Raw genomic sequence first — 19502 nt, forward strand, 5'->3', positions numbered from 1 at the left:
CTCGGTTTGCAGGCATGTGTGCGCAGCTAAAGATAACTATCTCTACATATTTATATCAAAGATGCATATTTATATCAAAGAGGGAGAGAAAAATTCTTGCATTCAAAACACAGTGATGCTTGCGCAGATCTTGAAGACGGGGAGGAGAACACACATGCTCTCACCAGAGGTCATGGCTCCAGAGATGACAATCTCTCTGACGCTGGCATTTTCTGAACGGTGAGCTATTTGGCTGCCCTACAACTTCTGCTTCACACATCCTGGGTTCAAAAGTCACACAGCAAGCATGCAGCGATGTGACACAGCATTGTGGTCACTTAGCTACTTCTTTCCTACAAACCGGAGAACATTTCTGGTTCTCTAATCTTACTCTCTTAAGTTTAAAGTCTGGATTGTTAAGAAAAACACACAAAAACAGTCTGTTCCTTTAAAGCCCAGAATTGACCATTTGTTTAGATTGCAACTTTAGCTTGCAATTGGTGAAGAGCCTGTGTTTTTCATGGGAGAAAATCACAGCCACCAGTGGTATCTGAAACAACTACAGCTTGGCATCACCTCTACAGTTATTCCGCGTCTGGATCCGCATCTGTTCTGGCTGTTCAGCACCATCCAGGTGCTTCAAGCACTACACTCAACCTCCACAGCGGTGTGTTGGGGTGTAAACACAGCCATCATCTAAGATGTCTGCAGCCACTAATTAAACTTCCGCCTTGGGCTATGAGAAAGGCTATCTCTCCTCGAAAGCAGCAGCCTTGACTCAGCAAATGGAGCAGAGGGAGGGACGGTGCTCAGTTTCTTCAAAGGTCAGCCAAGTAACGCCCCAGAAACAGAGCTGTAACACTTCATTCGATGAACGTGCAGGAGCTGTATTTATGCAGCTGCCTAATTGCAAGAGCTACAAGGACACACTTGCACAACAGCAATTAGAAATGTGGATGCCTTTTGTTAGCTCAATGTTTATTTTGCACAGCTTGGTTCAGAAGAGTGTACTCCTCTGTCAGTGGAAACCAAAGCCTGCAGAAAAGTGATTTTTAGTAAAGCAAATTGCAAACAATGTGACACTAAAAAGTGATAAAAATAGAAGTGTTGCATTGATAGATGGAGCACAAAACTGGGACACTGAAGATGAAGATTTTCATCTCAAGCACATCAACATCCTACGATCTCGGGTAAATCTCTTAATCTGCATGTTTCATTTTCACAAGCTACAAAGCAGTCAGAAAAATGACTTCTCAGCAAGGCTGCCAGGCTGAATTCCTAAAGGTCCAGGAGCACTCTGACAGCCCCTGTGTCACCTCCACACGAGTAACCACATGACAGTGGTGGCTGAACTGGCTCAGTGACAATAACTTCACGCAGTTTATGTGCAACACAGGTGGCAGTTCTAGGAAAGCTGTGGCATCTACCTTAAGTAGATAAGGTAACTAATTGCTGATTTGAGAAGCAGCAGTTCTGAAGCCAGTTCCAGATGGCCAGGCACTGTTGGAGCAGAGCAGCAGGCAAAGCATTCCATGCACTGGCCCTCGCACTGCCCCCATGTGCAGGAAGAGCTCCACAAGGGAAAAATGACTGACTCAATCACTCTGTGCAAACTACAATCCCTTTTAACATCTTCTGATTTGCATCTAGCTAATGACCAGAGGTACAAAGACTTTTAAAGACATCACAACAACCTCTGTTTCTCTACCAGACAAACATGTTCTCAGCCCAGAGTGGTGAGGTTGGCAGGGACCCAAAAGTCCATCTCGTCCAACCCCAGCTCAAGCAGGGACATCTGGAGCAGGGTGCCCAACAAACATGAGGACCCCCAGCTCCTGTTCTAAATTCATGGTATCCCAGAGAAGCTCCAATGGCCAATCTCTGACCAGACTGGCAGGGGTACCAATGCACCCTCTCACTTCAAAAACCCCGCTGATGGCTACATGCAGCCACTGCAGTACACCCAGCTGAGAACAGCATTGGCCCACCCATGCAAGCAGAAGTTGCATGGATGCAGCCCTAGAGTTGCCATAGGGGTTTCTCTAGTTTTTCTCCCTCTGATGCAGCTGAGTGAACACTGCCACAGTACATAAAAAATTATCTTTAAAGATGATGCAAAATGCTGTGCTAAGAGACCTATGTTTTAAAAACTTTATTGTAATAGACTCTAATAAATGAGAAAAAGAGCAGAAAACTCATGCACTCCAGCAACTGCAGTGCGTCATTTATTTATTTTAAAAATTGAGAGACTGTGCCTGAAAATGAGATGATGCAAACCCACGGTGAGAAGTTATCCTTCCTCTGCACTTATATAAAAGAGATAAGAATCTGCCCTTGAATGTTTTGTTACCTTCTCCTCAAGAGTTTAAGATAATACCAAAAAAAAAAAAAAAAAAAAAAAAAACCAAACCCATAGAAGCCATGAAAGCTACAAATCCTGCCAGTTACATTACAAACTAACAGGGATGTTTTTCTTCAGCCATTTTTACCATGGCAGGAGTAAAAAGCAGGCCATTCATGAGTACTGTGAAAATAGCTCCAGGAAGATAACAAAACATTGGAGTTAATAGTTAGCTGTAACTGTCAGCTACAACCATCTCAGGCTGCGGCTGTTCCCACATTTCATCTCTAACAGATGCCCCAAGATGGGCTTCAAAACACCGGCATATATTGGCCACATGAGCAGCTTTCTAACCTGGAGTGGTGGCGGCACCCTCCTCAAATGGGAGACTGAGGCTGGGGTGAGGGAGCAAGAGAGAGAGATGGACATGGCACAGAAAGAACATCCTCCTTCTTCCCCCACATTTCTCCTCCCCATCCCTCATCATGCCAGGCTACCCAGTGCTCCTGCTGCCCATCATGCTTTCTAGAAGATGAGTAAAACCACCTAGGACACTCACGTCACAGAACAAAGTTATTCCTCAAGTTACAACTTAAGAAAATAAAAATTGGGAAGAGGTAGAAGAGAGCTCATTAGTAAGTGTCCCAGGACCACAGCCACGCTTCCAAGATAAAAGCCTTATATACAGCTTGAGCTTTCCTTCTTGGAGATATCCAAAAGCCACCTGGACATGGTCCTGGGCACTTTGCTCCAGGTGTCCCTGCTTAAGGAGTGGTTGAGCCAGATGGACCAAGATGTCCCTGCCAACCTCAGGCATCCTCCTGGATTTCACAGAACTATAGATCATAGAACAAAACATGCTGAGTTTGAAGAGGTGTAAGCTGTTGAACATCTCCTAGAATTGTACAGCAGGAAGGGCAGTATTTCCTCTCTTCTGCACTTGTTCACTGCAATTCAGGTCAAGGATCGCAGCAGCCCAGGACCTTGGCAGGTGCATGAGGACTGCAGAGCAAAGCACCCAGGTCTATTTGAAGGTAGAATGACACCCTTCAAAGCAAACCACCCTTGAAAAAACAAGGAAACTGTAAAAAAAAAAAACTAGTATCTTAAAGAACAATCACAGAACTCATAACAAAGTGAATTCCATTAAGAGAAGGGAAATTCAAGCTAGATGTCAGGAAGTCTTTAACAACCTCATGGCCCTTCCTGTGAGGGGCAGTGGGAGGCGAAGGACTTGGGTTCTTTGAGACCCCTTTGCTGTTTAAGAGACAGAGCAATGAGGAAACATTTCCAGATCCAAGCACCTGAAAGGCCACAGCTTCAGTAACTTGCCTAAATGGATGCTTTGTTGAAAACAGAACAGAATCACAGAATGGCCAGGGTTGGAAGGGACCTCAGGGATCACGAATCTCCAACCCCCCTGCCCCATGCAGGGCCACCAACCTCCACAATTAATACTAGACCAGCTGCCCAGGGCCTCATCCAATCTGGCCTTGAACACCTCCAGGGACGGGGCATCCACAACCTCTCTGGGCAGCCTGTTCCAGCACAGTTCGCATAATTCTCACAGAAAAAAAAAAAAAGGAATGTGGAATCCCAGGAAATAGCAAGCATCCTGCTCTTATGAGTAATACAAAACTTGAGTCTACAATGTTGTTATTACAATACTTTGAAACGGTGATGTAACAGATATATTTACAATAGCACAAAAAAGAGACGGTGGCACTGTATCTCATGCAATGAAATACATATAATTTAAAGTCATATAATTTTTAAAAACATACATAGCAGAAATTTATTTGCATGAGTAAGACCAGCAAGACTGACAAGCACTCTCCCAGCACAAGGATGAGCAACCACGCACTGAAATGAGCAAATACAGCAACAGACACCAAGAGAAAGCCCACATAAGATAAGCCAGAATAAACCACTTTTCTATGTAATGATGCTCAACCACCACCCTACTTTGCAGGCAGAGCAGTTTCCCAGCGATCTGTAGAAGAGGGATATTCCAAGGGAATTTCTGTTGGCTCAAGGACACTTGTACACACTTCAGTGTTGTAGATTGATCCTGTATTTTGTTTTTCCCCAATCCTCTGGAGCTCCTGCTCCAGTTGAGAAGTCTACAAAGCACTGGAGCAGCAGAACCAGAAAGATTTGGCTCTGCTTTCTGCAGCTCTCTGCAAAACACCTGAGCAGCAATCCTGGTTGAAAGCTGCACGAAGGTCAGCTCTCTCTAGGCCATGACCCACCACTTCCAGATGAGTTTTGTACTCCCTGGATACTAATATACAGAGAAACAGCTTCCCACCCATTGCAACCTGAAGCCACCCCTCCTCACACTTTCTGCAGCTTTTTTTCCTCTTCTACACTTGCAGGTGATTGTTCACTTCCAGGCTGAAACCAGGCCTTTACAGTGGTGACAGCACTCACTGCTGGGTTTCTACACAGTCAAAATAGCTGTGGCTCACATTACAGAGAACACTTGTACTGCCCAGCAGAAAGAGCTGTGAATGTTTCAAAAGCAGAACACAGCAGCAAACTTGGAGAAAGGAGAAAAACAGAAGGGAAAGTAAGAAGGGTGGGGGAGAATGGGAAATAAAATATGGAAAAAAGAAGAAAAGATCAAGGCTGGAAGGAAGAATAAGATAGTTGGTTGACTTCAGTAAAGCTCAGGCACCAATCCAGCCTGAAGGCACTGGTCACCTGGCACACTGCAGTTCCCCCACACCTCTGGCTGTGGGCTGTGGTCTGCCTTCTGCACAGACAGTCAGTGATTTAGTTTCAATCTTATAAATTATTTACATCGTATATGAGGAATTGGAGATGTTAGAGATGGAAAAGATGCACTAGTCCTTCCCCAGGGAAGAGAGCTGGATCCATCCCTATGTCACACTAGCAAATCAGTGATGCTCAGTTTCTCTTTGGAAAGCTGTTTTGCTGCTCGGTGTCCTTCCCAGGCTGAATTTCTTCATGATAACTTTACATAAACTGCATTTGCTTTAACTCCTCATTCCTTTTGCCTGGAATTACTGCCTTCTGCATGCGTCCTCTGCCATTGCACAGCATCACTGGCACGCTTCCCTCTTTAAAACTATTTAAAACTAAGGTTTTCAAAGGAAACTAATCATTCTGCAGACCCCAATGAAAGACACATTAAAGGATAATTCAAAGATCACATATTAAAAAAAAAATCATGCTGATTTTGAAGACTGAGGACCTTGCAATAGAAATTCAATCTTCCTGCCTTCGCCTCCCAGAAGCAGAGGGCAACAGTTGGCTGGTGATGCGCTCAGCACACAAGTATTTCCTGTACTGGGGTCCGACCACTCTGTGAAGTTACTTCTGCAACACCAAAGCAGAAGATTGACTCCAGCACAGCTCCATCCCACATCCCACCATGCTCTGCCGCCCGCAACCAGTGACTCTGGGGAGCTGCCAGACTGACTCAACCACCATTGGGCTGACTGTGCTGGTGGGTTACCTCTCCCTGAGCACAGTGCTTTCCATGATGGCCCATCACCTCCACCTGAGGCAGACCCACAGGGGCATGAGACCCAACTCCTCCACCATGTCCTGGGGTGCACCAGGCCCAGCACTGCCAACCGGCTGAGGGAAGGGGTTGTCCCACTCCGCTCTGAGCTGTGTGGCTGCACCTTGAGAACCAGATGTAGGTTTGGGTGCCACAATATAAGGACATAAAATTAGGCAGTATCCAAAGACGACTACGAAAATGGTGAAGGGTATGAAGGGCAAGACGTATGGGGAGGAGCTGCGGTCCCTGGGTGCGCTCAGCGCAGAGCAGAGGAGCTGAGGGGAGGCCTGATGGCAGCTGCAGCTCCTCACAGGGAGTGGAGGGCAGCACTGAGCTCTGATCTGCTCTGTGTGACAGCGACAGGGCCCAGGGAACGGCATGGAGCTGCGTTCAGGTGGGGGTCAGGGACAGGGTCTGCACCAGGGGGTGGTGGGCATGGAACGGGCTGCACAGGGCGGTGGGCACAGACCCAAGGTGCCAAAGTTCAAGAAATATTTGGATAATGCTTTCAGACATAAGGCTTCATTTCTGGGTGGTTCCCTATGGAGCCAAGAGCTGGACTCGATGATCATGAGTCACAGCATCCCTTCCAGCTCAGGATATTCTGTGATTCTAGGATTCTAACCATGGCATGCCACAGGATGTCAGGTAATAGGGCAACACCTGACTGCACTGCGTGGACCTGACCCAGAGCAAAGTCCAAGGGCCAGATGGCCATCCACCACCACAAAGCCCTCTGTCCAACAGTGATCTCAGGGAACAGGCATCACATCATTGCTTAACCAGTGGCATGTGGCCAAGAAGTGACAGCCCTGGCCGAGGACTATGTGTGGGGCCAGTGTGACTCACCATGATACAGCAAGAAAAACAGAGTAGAAAGGAACTCTGTGTAAAAGGCAAGCCAGTCAGCAGGTGATGGCACAAAGGAGCTGGGACTTCCATGCTGCTTGCTGTGACTGAGTGCAGGACACAAAGTGGGAGGGTGGGAGACAGGACACAGAAATGTCTTCAAATCAGCCCATGAGTTATCCATAGTGTGAGACCACTTGGGAGAAAAAATCCACAGAGAACATTTAAATGGTCCTTGTCAGTAATGCGTGGTTTCATTTACTGCCCAGGAAGGTTCCAAGGGGTAAAACTTCCTTGGACCAGGCATAGAAAAGCTGGAGGGAAGATGCTGTAAAAGAAGAAGCCACAGGGAAGTGTAAGTTTCTGTTCTAGAATGAAAATTCACATGCTAACCTTCAGTTTGAGAGTGAAATTCCCCCATTTAAAGGTAATGGGTAAAGGGAGAGTACAAGTTTCTTCCTGCTACACAGCTGGTGAATACCCTGAATCATTGGCAGCTAACAGATACTAAGCAACACAAGAGAGAAAAAGAAGAAGGAAAATAACTATTAATTAGAAGGAAGAAGGATGGAGAAACAAAGCTGTATGCAAGCTTTAAGTATGGAGAAAAGCTTCTGGTAGAAGGAGATGGCTGTTTGCAACCTTCCAGGCACAGACAGTTCTCAGAGTATCCATCTGCAACCGAATCTTGACGCAAGCTCCTCTGACCTACAGACACAAATCCATTTATTGCCAGGATGGGACAAGAAGGAGCGGTGTCTCTGAGCTGGGTGCCAGAGCCACTCTCTGATTCAGCAAAGCCCTTGATAAGAAATGTCATCCTCCATTGAGTAATTTTAGCCTGTGAGATAAGAATCTCTATGAGGCTCAAACATATGGCTGGCTGCAGAGCACGGAGCAAAATGAGACGGGTAATTTATTTGCTTGTGCTAAGAGCACTTCCAGGCTCAGAAAAGCTGATGCAATGAAATAATAAGTGCCAAATTACACTATGTTCTTCTTTGGAGACTTGAAAGAGGCTCCTGAGAGATACAAGAGGCTCATCTATGCTGTCCAAAGCATCCCTGTCTCTCTTCTGAGCATCAATCTATCACAGACACCAGTACTATGACCAATGAATGTGGATCTGTGTGGGATTTTCTAAGATTTGTTCCCCTCATTAAGTCCTACTCATTACACAGGAACATGAGCACCCCACAGACATGCTGGGTGCTCTGTATGAAATGTCAGTAATTACTGAGCAAGGAGGAAGATGAGCAGTTAAGTGACAACTACATAGCACCAGTAGAACCAGGGGCTGAACTCCAGTTTCAGGAGATATACCCTGGATGTTAGAGAAGTTTAAAATTTATGGCATGCAGCACTACTGATGCAGTCAGTATTTACCATCTCCCACTTCAATTTAGCACCTATGATTTGGTGACTTGGGCTAATGTGCAGAACACAATACTGGGCAGGCATTGCCAGGCTTGGCTGCCTAACCTACACTGAGATAACAAACTGAATGGTTTCATTCTGTACAACCATTTCTATTCCCTCTCATTTTTATCAGTGCGGCTGTTACTCGACATGTAATGTACTCCCCCATCATTACCTTCAACTGGGGGATTTTCACTCTCAAACTGAAGATTAACATGTGAACCTCCATTCCAAAACAGAAACTAGCAGTTCAATGGCAAACATTCCAAGTTGGTTCTCCAAGGAATTGAGTGGCCCTAGACTTTCAAAGTGTCCAGCAGCTGCAGAAATATAGAGGCTATCTGTGACACGCTTGGTCACAGATAGCCTATTCATTAATATGAAATCAATGTTGTCTCTTGACCAGCAGTATCTTCCCATCACCAGATCTACCAATCATCACCATTCTCACTAGAATTATCAGCAGTTAAGCCAGAGACTGAGTCACGAAGATTAACAATTTCTCACTAATACTAAAAGATGGTCCTTCCAGCTCAGTTCTGAGACGCAGTGGTGAAGGGCAGTGGGGAAACTGATCTGCCAAGAATTAGGTTGTCATCTCAGGGGAGGTTCAATCCAACATCTTTCATCCCCATCGAATCAGACAATATTAACACAGTGATACACGTCTATATGCACTTGCTGACAAGGCTTTGACTGCAACATCACCTCAAAGGACATACAGCAACCTCAAAGGATGAGTCTGATAAAAAGCATGATTCATCTTTTTCTTATTTTGTGTGTTACATTGTCACTTGGAGCCTTACTGTCTTTCCATCCTTACTACTTCACAGCCTTCACATGAACCAGTTGGACCACCTAAAGCACATCAGAGGAGTCATGTGTCCACCCAGCCATAGAACTCTGCCAGCAGGACATAGCAAGCCCAAGGCCCCACTGCAATCTCAGCCACCTCTAAGGATGCCTCTAAGGAGCCATCTCAGCACTCTGGACTCCAGAGCACAAAACAAGGAGACGCGTGTGTTTGTGAGGAGCAATGTTTGCAGCAGTATCAACTTCCTTTCCTGTAACCAACATTTTTCAATCCTCCAGAACTGGTGAATCAAAACAGGTAGCTGTGCTCTACTTTTCCCAGCTCAGTACTTCTCCTTATGAGGCTTTGGATGAAGCAGTGCAATAAAGCCCATTACTTCAACATTTGGAAAACATTTGGCTGTTTTGGGATTCTACCTTTTGAAGCCTCAGTCCCACTGCAGAGGTGAGGATGCAGGTCTGCAGGATCACATCTTCTCTTTCCTCCTGTATCTTGTACAATCTTCTGAGTAAAAATCAATCTCTCCAAAATGAGAGCTACACTCCAGGCTTTTCTCCCTTTAAGCACTTCTGACAGCAACACAGTATTGATTTTTACTTCTTCTAGAAAGTATCCAACTCCATCCCCTCTCCTGGTGTGACTGGAAATAAACACTTAACACCAGCCAGTTCTGAAAGTCTGTGGCAGGGGCTGTCTGGAGAGTTCAGAATATTTTTCCAAATAATGTAAATCTGAGCCAAATCACAGCCCATCAAACTTCATAATCCAAATAGTGGATGAACCTACAAAGAAAACACAATTTTAATATCTACTTTCGGGATTCACACAATTTTTTTTTCTTAGTATTAAAAGAGCTGGAATGTTTACTCCCATACAAGTGTAATGTTTGGTCCACCTTCAAGGGATGTCCTGACCTTACAGCACTGAGAGTAGAACACCTTGTTCTTGCTCACACATTCAACCAACAGAGCTGAACATGAGATGTCAAATACAGCTGGAAAAAAAACAACAGAATAATTCCATAATCTTTGCAGGGTTTCAAGATTTTGGTTTTTTTCTTCTACTTTAAATGAGTGAGAAAAAAAAAAAACAACAAAAACTTTGAAATTCCGAAGGTTGCTAAAACACAAAATAATTTTGATAGGAAGTGCTTTGTTTCAACAGTTGGAAATTTTGCCTTGGCTGTTATAAACTTCTACATTTTTCACTGTAACTTGCATTAGAAACAGTCACTTCAAACACAAAACAAAATATACATAAATTCAAATGAACAAATCAGTAGCCAACCTTCTCTAAAAGATCACTAAAGCTTTCCCAAAAAAATGTGAGGCTGCTGGAGCAGGTCCAGAGGAGAGCCACAGGGATGATCAGAGGGCTGGAGCACCTCTCCTATGAGGACAGGCTAAAGGAGCTGGGTTTGTTCAGCCTGGCGAAGACAGGGCTCCAGGAGACCTCACTGTGGCATTAAGTTCCTTCAGAATTTAAAGAGAGCTTATAAGCAGGAAGGAAACCAACTTTTTACATGCTCTGATAGTGCTAGGACAAGGGACAACAGTTTTAAACTAAGAGAAGAGATACAGATTAAATGTTAGGATGAAACTCTGTACTAAGACAGCGGTGAGGTACTGCTACAGAAGCTGTGGATGCCCCATCCCTGAAGGCATTCAAGGCCAGATTGGATGGGGCTTTGGGTAACTCGATCCAGTGGAAAATGAAACAGGGCTGAAACTAGGTGAGGTCCCTTCCAACCCAAACCACTCTTTGGTTCTACGATTCTATGACTAGTGTGCTGGAAGTAAACAGCTCTAGCACTTATTAGGATCACAGGGATCACAACTAGGAAGAGAGGAGCTAGAAAAAGCTTTATGAAAATATTCCTAGCATTTGTCTCCATCCTATGAATCACTGAACCAGGGTTCCTGCCATGTAACCAAAAGCACCAGATGGCCCATCCTTGGCCAGGTCACGATGCTGTGTCACGCATTATAGAAAGAAATGCGGACCTTCAGGCCATCCATCTCGCATGCATCTTCCACATGCACGTCTCCTCCTCACTGAAGAGTTTGTTACACATCAACCACAAGCTTCCACCTTCTTCTTCCACTTTAACTTGGACAATCTCCAGTGTCACCTCACCATCCCTGGAAGGAGATGACACACTAACTTAATTCTGAGTGATGGAGATTCTCTATTATTCAAACATTCGAGCTGCTGTGCACTTTTCAAGACTGGGTGTCTACATCTGTGCTTTTTGATGAGCTCCTCAAGCTGGTCTGCTCTGAAGACGTGCTGTAACACTGAAAATTATCTACAAGTCTTTAAGGAAAGCAGCGAAAGGGAAGTAGGAGCAATGCGGTGTGAGGAGATTCAATGAATACTAAGGCTGGGTGTATATCAAAAGAAATGTGACTGTAAATCCAGAGTTTGGAATGTGGAGCCCATAAGGAGACTGTATGGCTTAGGGCATCTGGAATAATGGCGTGCTATCCTCCAGCTGCCAGGAATACTCCTGTCAGCAGGGCACAGAGCTGACCCAGTGACATGGAAAGCACAGCTTCCAGCAGTACCCCTGCAGGAACCCCAGCCAGGGGCAGCTGAGCTGTCCTGCAGTCGACTCTCCCCAGGGGGTACAGCGCATGCTGACAATCCTGGCAAGTGTATGAGCAATGCAGTGCTGAAGTGCTAAACACAGATACAAGCCAGGGAGCCAAAGAATTTCCCACAAATAAGGAGACTGATGAGGATATCTACGAAAGCGGGGCTTGCCCTGTCTGAAGTGAAGTAAGTACTGCCACTTCAGACAGACACTCTACAAACATTGCTGAGCTGCAAAAGGTAGACAGTCACTCATAACCAAGCAAATCCACGGGCCACAGTGCTTACAACAGGCAACACTTACATGCAAGACCTACAAACATGCAACCCGAATGCTAAAAGCAAGAATAATTTGTGCTCTGATCTGTACTGCCTTCCTCACCCCAGTTTCCTCAGCACGTGGCTGTCTGAACCGCTGCCTCTTCCATTCCTTCATTACTAATAGACTAGCATCACACACAGCAGCAGGTAGTAAAATGCAACGACAGGGATGCTAAATGCACTGTCTTCAACCAACTTAGCAGATGTGCTAAGGAAACATCTGGATATTATTTCCAAAAAGCTTTCCAGATTTCTCATCAGATCAACACCCTTGTTTCCACTGAGTTACTATACGTAAGAAACAAAATAAAACTGATAATAAAAGCATGCCAATTGGAAAGACTGTAAGCCCATTGTGTCTAATGCCTAGAAATAAACTAGCACTGACTGAGCACCCTCAGTGGGGCTGTCAGTCCATGACTCCAAGGCAAGGAGCCTGGTGCTGCAATGATGGATTACGCCGGCAAGGGGCTGGCAGGCTAACCCTCTCTATGGTTAATTTTCATAAGATAAAGTGATTCAACCAGAGATGATGTGGTAAAAGAAATCACTGGACTCTAGGGGTCATTGGTACATGGCTTCCTCTGCACCAGTGTGGTCTCCTGGTGATATAACTCTGTGAAATCCCTCTTGTTAACCAACTACCTTCCCTCTGCTTTGTAAAAGACATACCAGCAACTCTCAGCCATATATGTTTTTTGACATGAGGCTGGTACAGCGAGAAAGGCTGGACTAGAACTTATTTTAGATTACAAATCAGGGGAAAAAAAAATCAAAAAGACTAATGAGGTGCTTAGTGTATTAAAGAAATGGCTATATGGAAACTTTTCAAACGTGTGAGACCTACGGGACTGGCTGAGGCAAGAGGCGTAATTAGCCCAACATGAGCTCACCAGGCAGGTCCACAACGCTTGGATGCACAAATGATGGATGTCACGTACCAGCAGAGAGGCCCTGTTATCTTTGGGCCACGGGTTGGCAGTCAGTGGAGTGCAAGGTTTTATACTTATACCCACACTTCAAGAATAATTCTGGAAAAACTGGAGAGAGTTCAGAGAAAAGTTGCAAGAACAAAACCAGGCTTGTACCAAGGAGCTCAGGGAAGTCAATCAAAGGAAAAGTTAAAAGGTACCTCATAACCTGTAAGTACCTGTCAGTAAGAGTGCTCTCCAGCCTACCAGACAAAGGCAAGCAAGACCAAAGGTTGAAAGTTGAAGCTTGACAGAAAACAAACCAGGACCAAAGATATCACTTTTCAATGCTGCAGTGAATTAACAGATGGAAAAGTCCTCCAATAGGTATGGTCAAAGCTCCAGTACTGGCAATTTTTAAACTAAGATCAGACTCCACCTTCACCTCTCTTCCTCCCACAGAAATGAACACCTTGGTCCATCCCCACCTACTGAACCCAGAGTGGAAACCAATTCAAGGAAATGCTCCAATCTTTGCTGTTAGATTAAACAAATTCAACAACCTTAAAACCTCAAAGTCAGTGAACTACAGAGAATAAGCAGCCCAGTTATCGGCAGCTAGGACCCCACTAGCCCTGAGGAATCCCAATCCCACTTGCAGGTCCTCTGCACCCTTCCAGCACCACAGTAAGGGACTCTGCAGAAGTGCCAGATCTCCAACCTGAGTGATAAGGTAAGCCACAATTAAACCAAGAAAACCACAGTGATTTTTTCCAGTTCCAAGTAAACCTCCCAAAGAATTGGGAAAAAACACAACCAGGCAGAAACGTGAAAAAACTGCACTGACCAGGCAGAAATAAAGCATGGTGAAAGGCACATAAAACAGAAAGGGCTTTTAGAGGTGAATTCGGGAAAAGATTGCCTCTCACAGTCAGGTTTCTTCCCGAATGGCTTCCCAGCAGACAAATTCCCTCCAGCTCTCAGGCAGGAGGTGATGAGACAAGCATGGCCCCCCAGTGCCAGCTGTACTTCGGAGGGCTGTCCCTGTAATTAGCTTCTCAGCAAAGCTGACTGCAGATGTTTGGCAGCCAGATTAACCAGTGGACAAGGAAATGCAAATAAATTTGAGCAAGGAATCACCCTACTCAGGTGCTGATGTCAGAAGCCCTGTTTGCCAGAGCACAGCCCAATTGCCTCGGGTGGCACGGACACCTCCGCGGGTGTTCCACCACTGCAGGCAGGAGGATGGACATTTAGCAGAGCGTGTGACTTTCTGAACTTGTCAGAGCAGCAGCTGAAACCAGCAGAGAGCAACTGCGTTTTGACATTGTTCCTTAATTCTTCCTTTTGAGATGTCACCATTTATTGTTATATCTTCACTGTTAGCCTGGAGAAGAGAAGTCTCTGGGGAGATTGCTTTGCAGTCTTTCAATTCTTAAAGGGGCTTATAATGTAGGAGAGGAGAGACTTTTTTACTGAGGCCTGTATTGTTAGGACAAGGACTGATGGTTTTAAAATGAAGGAGGGGAAATTTAGGTCAGGTGTTAGGTAGAAATTCTTTACTCATAGGGCTGTGAGGTGCTGGCACAGGCTGCCCAGAGAAGTGGATGTTCTTGAAAGCATTCAAGGCAGGTTGGATGGGGCCCTGAGCAGCTGACCTGGTGAACTGCAACCCTGACAATGGTAGGGGGTTCAAACTTTAAGGCTGCAATCCAAGCCATTCTATGACTGTTAGTTTGTCAGGACAAGCTGTTAGAGAGCTGCTGGGCCTCTCTGCTGTGGATGCAGCTGGCATGTTTTCCCAGACAAAGCTGTGATTTAGACTCAGGTTGTGATGCCTGCAGACTGGCCGTGTACAATAATACAATACAAAAATACAATACAATAATACAAACTGGACAGGGAGCCCTTTTTTCGCTTCCCCCACAGTCCAGCTCACTGCAGTCACAATTCAATTAGGCTGTGCTCTGATGCCCCGTCTGCAGGTGGCTTGGTCTCACACAGCGGACATGAATATAAATATTGAGTCATGTCTCCAGGACAGCGACAATGTTTGGCAGGATCATATAGAAGAGCACAGCCCATGCTGTACATAACAAAGCAAGTTGCCTGACACTCAAAAACCGTTAATAGAACGTCTTCTTGGAAAATTCAAGGATGGCAGCAGGAAATACGGGCATTTCACCAAGACCTAAGTGCGGTGAGTCAAGGGAGCAGTGCCAGCCACAACCAAGATGTGAATCAGAGCTTGGTGCATTTCTAACAGCAGGAAACCTATTAATTCCTGCTGATCCATGCTCCTCAAAGCTAGTTTTACCTTATGTTAATACGGGTGTTTTGAAGCCACTCAGCTCAAACGATGTGAAGCCCACAGGATTACAGGAACTGTCTCTCCGGCATCTGGCATTAGAAAGGCTCTAAATATTTTAAGAAGGAGGATTACTTCTGACCACGCTTGGTCTTAATGGCTTAGGAAGAGGGTGGGGAAGAAAAGGTGGAAGTGGGAGGGCTAATTAGCTTCTATGAGGAATGGAGGCCTGCCAAAACTTTCACTAGTAGGAGCAAAACCAAAACATCATTAGAAAAAAGCAAATCATCGCAGCCCCCATCAGTGTCGTGATAAAGATGGCAGGAGGCCAATCTGGGATCTGAACGATGCAGACAATCACGCTGACCTATCTCGCATGACTGTTTTTGAAAAGTGTTCACTTTCCCTCTGAGGAAGGACATGGCTGTACTTAAAAAGTGGTTATTAGCTATGTGTGATGGCACACAGAGCATCACGCTGGCCCAAGACAATTTCCCTTCACTCAGCATGGTCCAAGGCAAGTCAGAAAGGTTGGACGCTCATGGTTCAGACCATGCAACTCATCCAGACCCATACTGTCAAGTACACTCAGTCATTAAAGACTGGGTGCATTACTCAAAGGCTACAGCTTCTGGAATTTTGTGGAAATAGAAACTTCAAAATCCTGTCTTAGTTTCTAAGTGGAGAATATCTAAATTTTGTAGCTAGGGAAATGTCTGTAGATCACAAAAAGCATTTGAAAGTCACAGATACATGAAAGGACTCTTAAATATTTAACATTATGTATGCACAGAAAAGCACATTGCGCATGCACAGTTATTTTAATCTGTTGTCTTTTTATGACTTACTGATGATTTTGTTTTGTGTGGGCTATTGTCACATCTCAATTCTTCTGCCAGTCCATACTGAGAATGAATGAGGCCCATGTCCACAAACTTCGAGTGAAGTCTACCAAGCTCCCAGCTCTGATATGCTGAAACACTCATAGACATTAATTACAGCTGGACATCCAGGCTCAAGTGTCTCCAGAGTGCAGTATTTTCACATCTCCCTAGTTCCCCTAAGCCTCCAAAGACTGTGGCCCACGTCCCGCCACAGAAACTGAACTGAAAAGCCCTACGGATACATATGCCCCATCCAGTCCTGCTTCCTGCAGACAGAAAGCAAATCTCCACTCCTAGCCGGCTTTATGTGAGGTTTTCAACATCATCTGCACAAGGTATTGTTTTGTGGCTGTCGTACACACCTAGCTACTGCAAACCTGGGCAGGACACAGCTGGTACAGCTGGCACATCGTGCTCATGAGAGGCAGAATCAGGGAACAGTAGAGACCTGGGCAAGCCATGTGGCTTCCCAAAGCACCTCAAGGACCATTGTGTCAGTGGGTCTGACTTTGTGTAACTCAGGTCACAAGCTCCATTCGCTCCCTTTGATTTGAGCCCCATTGCCAGTGTTTGCCTAAGCCCCACCTCCCCGAGAGGCGTGTAGGCTCCACGCAGAGATTTCAAGATAGGGAGAACCTAACACACCTTTTTGATGGCTGGCTCAAATACTTGAAAGCCTTTGGTATTTAAAAAAGGCACTTTAACTTTGATTTATCTCTATTTCATTTGCAGATAGGGGTTCCTGTGATATAGCTGCTGGCAGTGGGAGGTGCTCTGCCTTGTGATTTCCTCAGCTGTTCACAAAACACATCCTCAGGAGAAACCATGGGGCCCCCAGCTCTCCTCCCCTGGAGACAGCCTGTCTTTTGCCCCCACCCTTTTATTTATTTCTAATTGCTAAAGGAGAAGATGAGCTTTCAAAGGTTTTAGCACCAGTGCCTCAGAGGAAAGGGCTGACAAGATAACACTGACATTAAAAGTAGTGGGACCAAAAGGAAGAAGGGCAACACAGACATTTCATTCCCATTTTTTCCCTCCCAAGATGAACCCATTTCATTTCTCCACTCCACTTTTATTTCCCCGGTTTCCACTTTCTCTCCCAAGGACTCATACAAAGATGCCATTCCCCAAACATCCTCAGCAGGGGTCTCACAACCATTACAGCCACAAGCTCCACTGAACTGTGCTGTTCATGCTCCTTTGGCCTCTTGTTAATAATAACTACCTTAGTTACTAAACCTTCTCCTTGCTGCTCACATCTCAAAGGGTAACTTTACCCGGGCTAGCTGAGGTGTGCTCACCGTGAAGCTAGGAAATCTGGTCTAAAGGAGATGTTGACGGCCACACAAAGTAGAAAGTAGCAGGAATGATTTCTTTGAAGTTCCCCAAGAATGGCAAGCTTTGCTCGCCTGCAGCACCCTCATAGAATCACAGAACTGTTTCAGTTGGAAGGGACCTTTAAAGGCCAACTGGTCCAACTCCCCTGTAACGAACAGAGACACCTACAGCTAAAGCAGGTTGCTCAGAGCCCCAGCCAGCCTGACCTTGAGTGTTTCCAGGGACGGGACATCTATCACCTCTCCAGGTAAGCTATTCCAGTGTCTCATCATTCGTTCTTTCTATAAAAAACAACTTCTTTATATCCAGTCTACATCTCCCTTTATTTAGTTTGAAACCATTTCTCCTCGTCCTATCACAACAGACATTGCTAGAGAGTCTATCCCCTTTGTTCTTATATCCCCCTTTTATACTGCTTGCAACCAGGTCTCCCCAGAGCCTTCTTCAAGCTGAACAGCCCCAGCTTTCTCATCTCATCCCACGTGCAAGGACATGAGCTTTTAAGGCACTGTACCAACACTTCAGTGTTTCCATACAAAACAATCTTCAGTATTCAAGTTTTATTTAAAAAATTTTTTGTTTATCTCTAAGCACGGATTAATTTCCAATTTCTGTCAACAAAATAAAAAGAAAAACACGAAACAAAGAAAGAAAAAAGAGTCCTCCTGATGGCAAAGCCTAAAAATAGACGTGCGTATTGTAAATAGTGAACTGTCAAGTAAAGGCTTTGGATTGAAGGTTCAGATGAATAATGTGTTTGCTTTTCCTGCTTCAATACTTTCCTGCCGTTATCACTGTACAAATAAGTCAGCGCAGGCTAATTATTCCAATGGCAATTTCCTGGGAGCTGGTACTTAAGCACCAGCCCAGATTTATCCCCAGGAAAGCAAGGAGTCCCTGTGTCCTCCCCTAGCCAACCGTGGTCCCAATACTTGTACAAGGCAGCCTACAGGATCCCAGTGCTGTGTTTAACTCTTCCAAATGGCAGATTCCATGTGGGATTTGTGCAGCAAAACCAGATTTATTCTTGGGAGCCTTGAATAAAGGTGCTTCTTGTGCATGAACCCCTACTTGCATGCATGAAGAGACAAAAGACGGGTAGGGAAAATTCTATGAAGTATTTTACAGTGCATCAACAAACCAGTCTGAAGCCCCTGTTCAGACTTCCGAGCCAAAACCACCCCACATGGCTCAGGGAGCTTTTATTTACGCACAACTACATCAAAGAGCAACCTAAACAATGCCTGTGGTTTCTGCCTTTTTTTTTTCCCCCACTTGGTATTTATACAGCCACGGATTTGCACCATAATGCAGTCAAGCACATTAAAACAAAGATGAAGGAGGAGAGAAGAGGGGAAAAAAAATGTGTTGTTACCTGTGTTACATACAAAGCAGCAATGAATTTCTGTACAAACCTTTGGTGCGACCCAAAATCACAGGCAGGCTGGCTGCTAGCACACTGCTTTTGCAGTACAAAACCATCATCCTCCCTTTTTCAGCCTTTCATGGTCTTTTTATAGGTAGCTGGCTTGCCCTGGATTTATTGTATTATCATTCCTTTCTTCCTTCACTGCAAAGGGTTAAGTGACCTTTTAGATCGTCCCTGGATGTAACCCCATGCGTAACAAGAAAGCTTCTAGCCCAGTGAAAACAACTTGAAAGAAGGGCAGTGACCCAGGCACAGGCTTAAGTTTCAGGTCACAAAATCCCTGCTCAGAACCATCCGCCTTTCTCCGGCCACAAGTTTGCAGCGAGTCGCCTCCCATTAAAGTGATTTGTCTGCAGGGCTTACAGGGAAACATATTTTTGGGACCTGTTACCATCTTGTCTTGAACCTCAGGTATGAGCTGTGAACACAATACGGACACAGGATCCCACTGCGTTCAGTAGTGTTAAAAATACATTCACTACTAGGAAAACAACCCTCTGCAATAGTGAGATTTACATTTACTCTCAACTTCTGCGATTCCAGAGCAGGGAAACTCTGGAAGGAAATGAGCGCTCATAATCTCTGTCCACATGCACACCACATCACATGGCAGAATCAAAGCCACTTTTCGCCAATCCTGGAACTCTGTGCTGTGCTCCTAAATGCCCTCGGATAAAAGAAGAGAGTGGATTTGGAGTCACCACGCACTGAGCCTGGGAACAGCAGTGGTGCTGGGAAAGAACTATGGCTGAATGTAAGCCGAAGGCCTGATGCTCAGC

At 45.2% G+C, this 19502-nt stretch overlaps 1 long non-coding RNA gene across 17 annotated transcripts in view; it reads right to left on the reverse strand.

The window, feature by feature from the left end:
- Nucleotides 1-19502, reverse strand: part of LOC122168057 — a 237349-nt gene that overhangs the window by 130579 nt on the left and 87268 nt on the right. For 15 of the 17 annotated variants that reach the window (XR_006171152.1, XR_006171166.1, XR_006171176.1 and 12 more), the window contains one exon: nucleotides 9354-9719. The exons of the other annotated variants lie outside the window; for them this stretch is intronic. This is a non-coding gene — a long non-coding RNA (uncharacterized LOC122168057). The remainder of the gene's footprint in view (nucleotides 1-9353; nucleotides 9720-19502) is intronic. 17 annotated transcript variants of the gene reach the window in all.

Source organism: Centrocercus urophasianus, unplaced genomic scaffold, assembly GCF_019232065.1.
Source record: "Centrocercus urophasianus isolate 14NV4802_14NV808 unplaced genomic scaffold, USGS_Curo_1.0 seq_11, whole genome shotgun sequence".
NCBI lineage: Eukaryota > Metazoa > Chordata > Aves > Galliformes > Phasianidae > Centrocercus > Centrocercus urophasianus.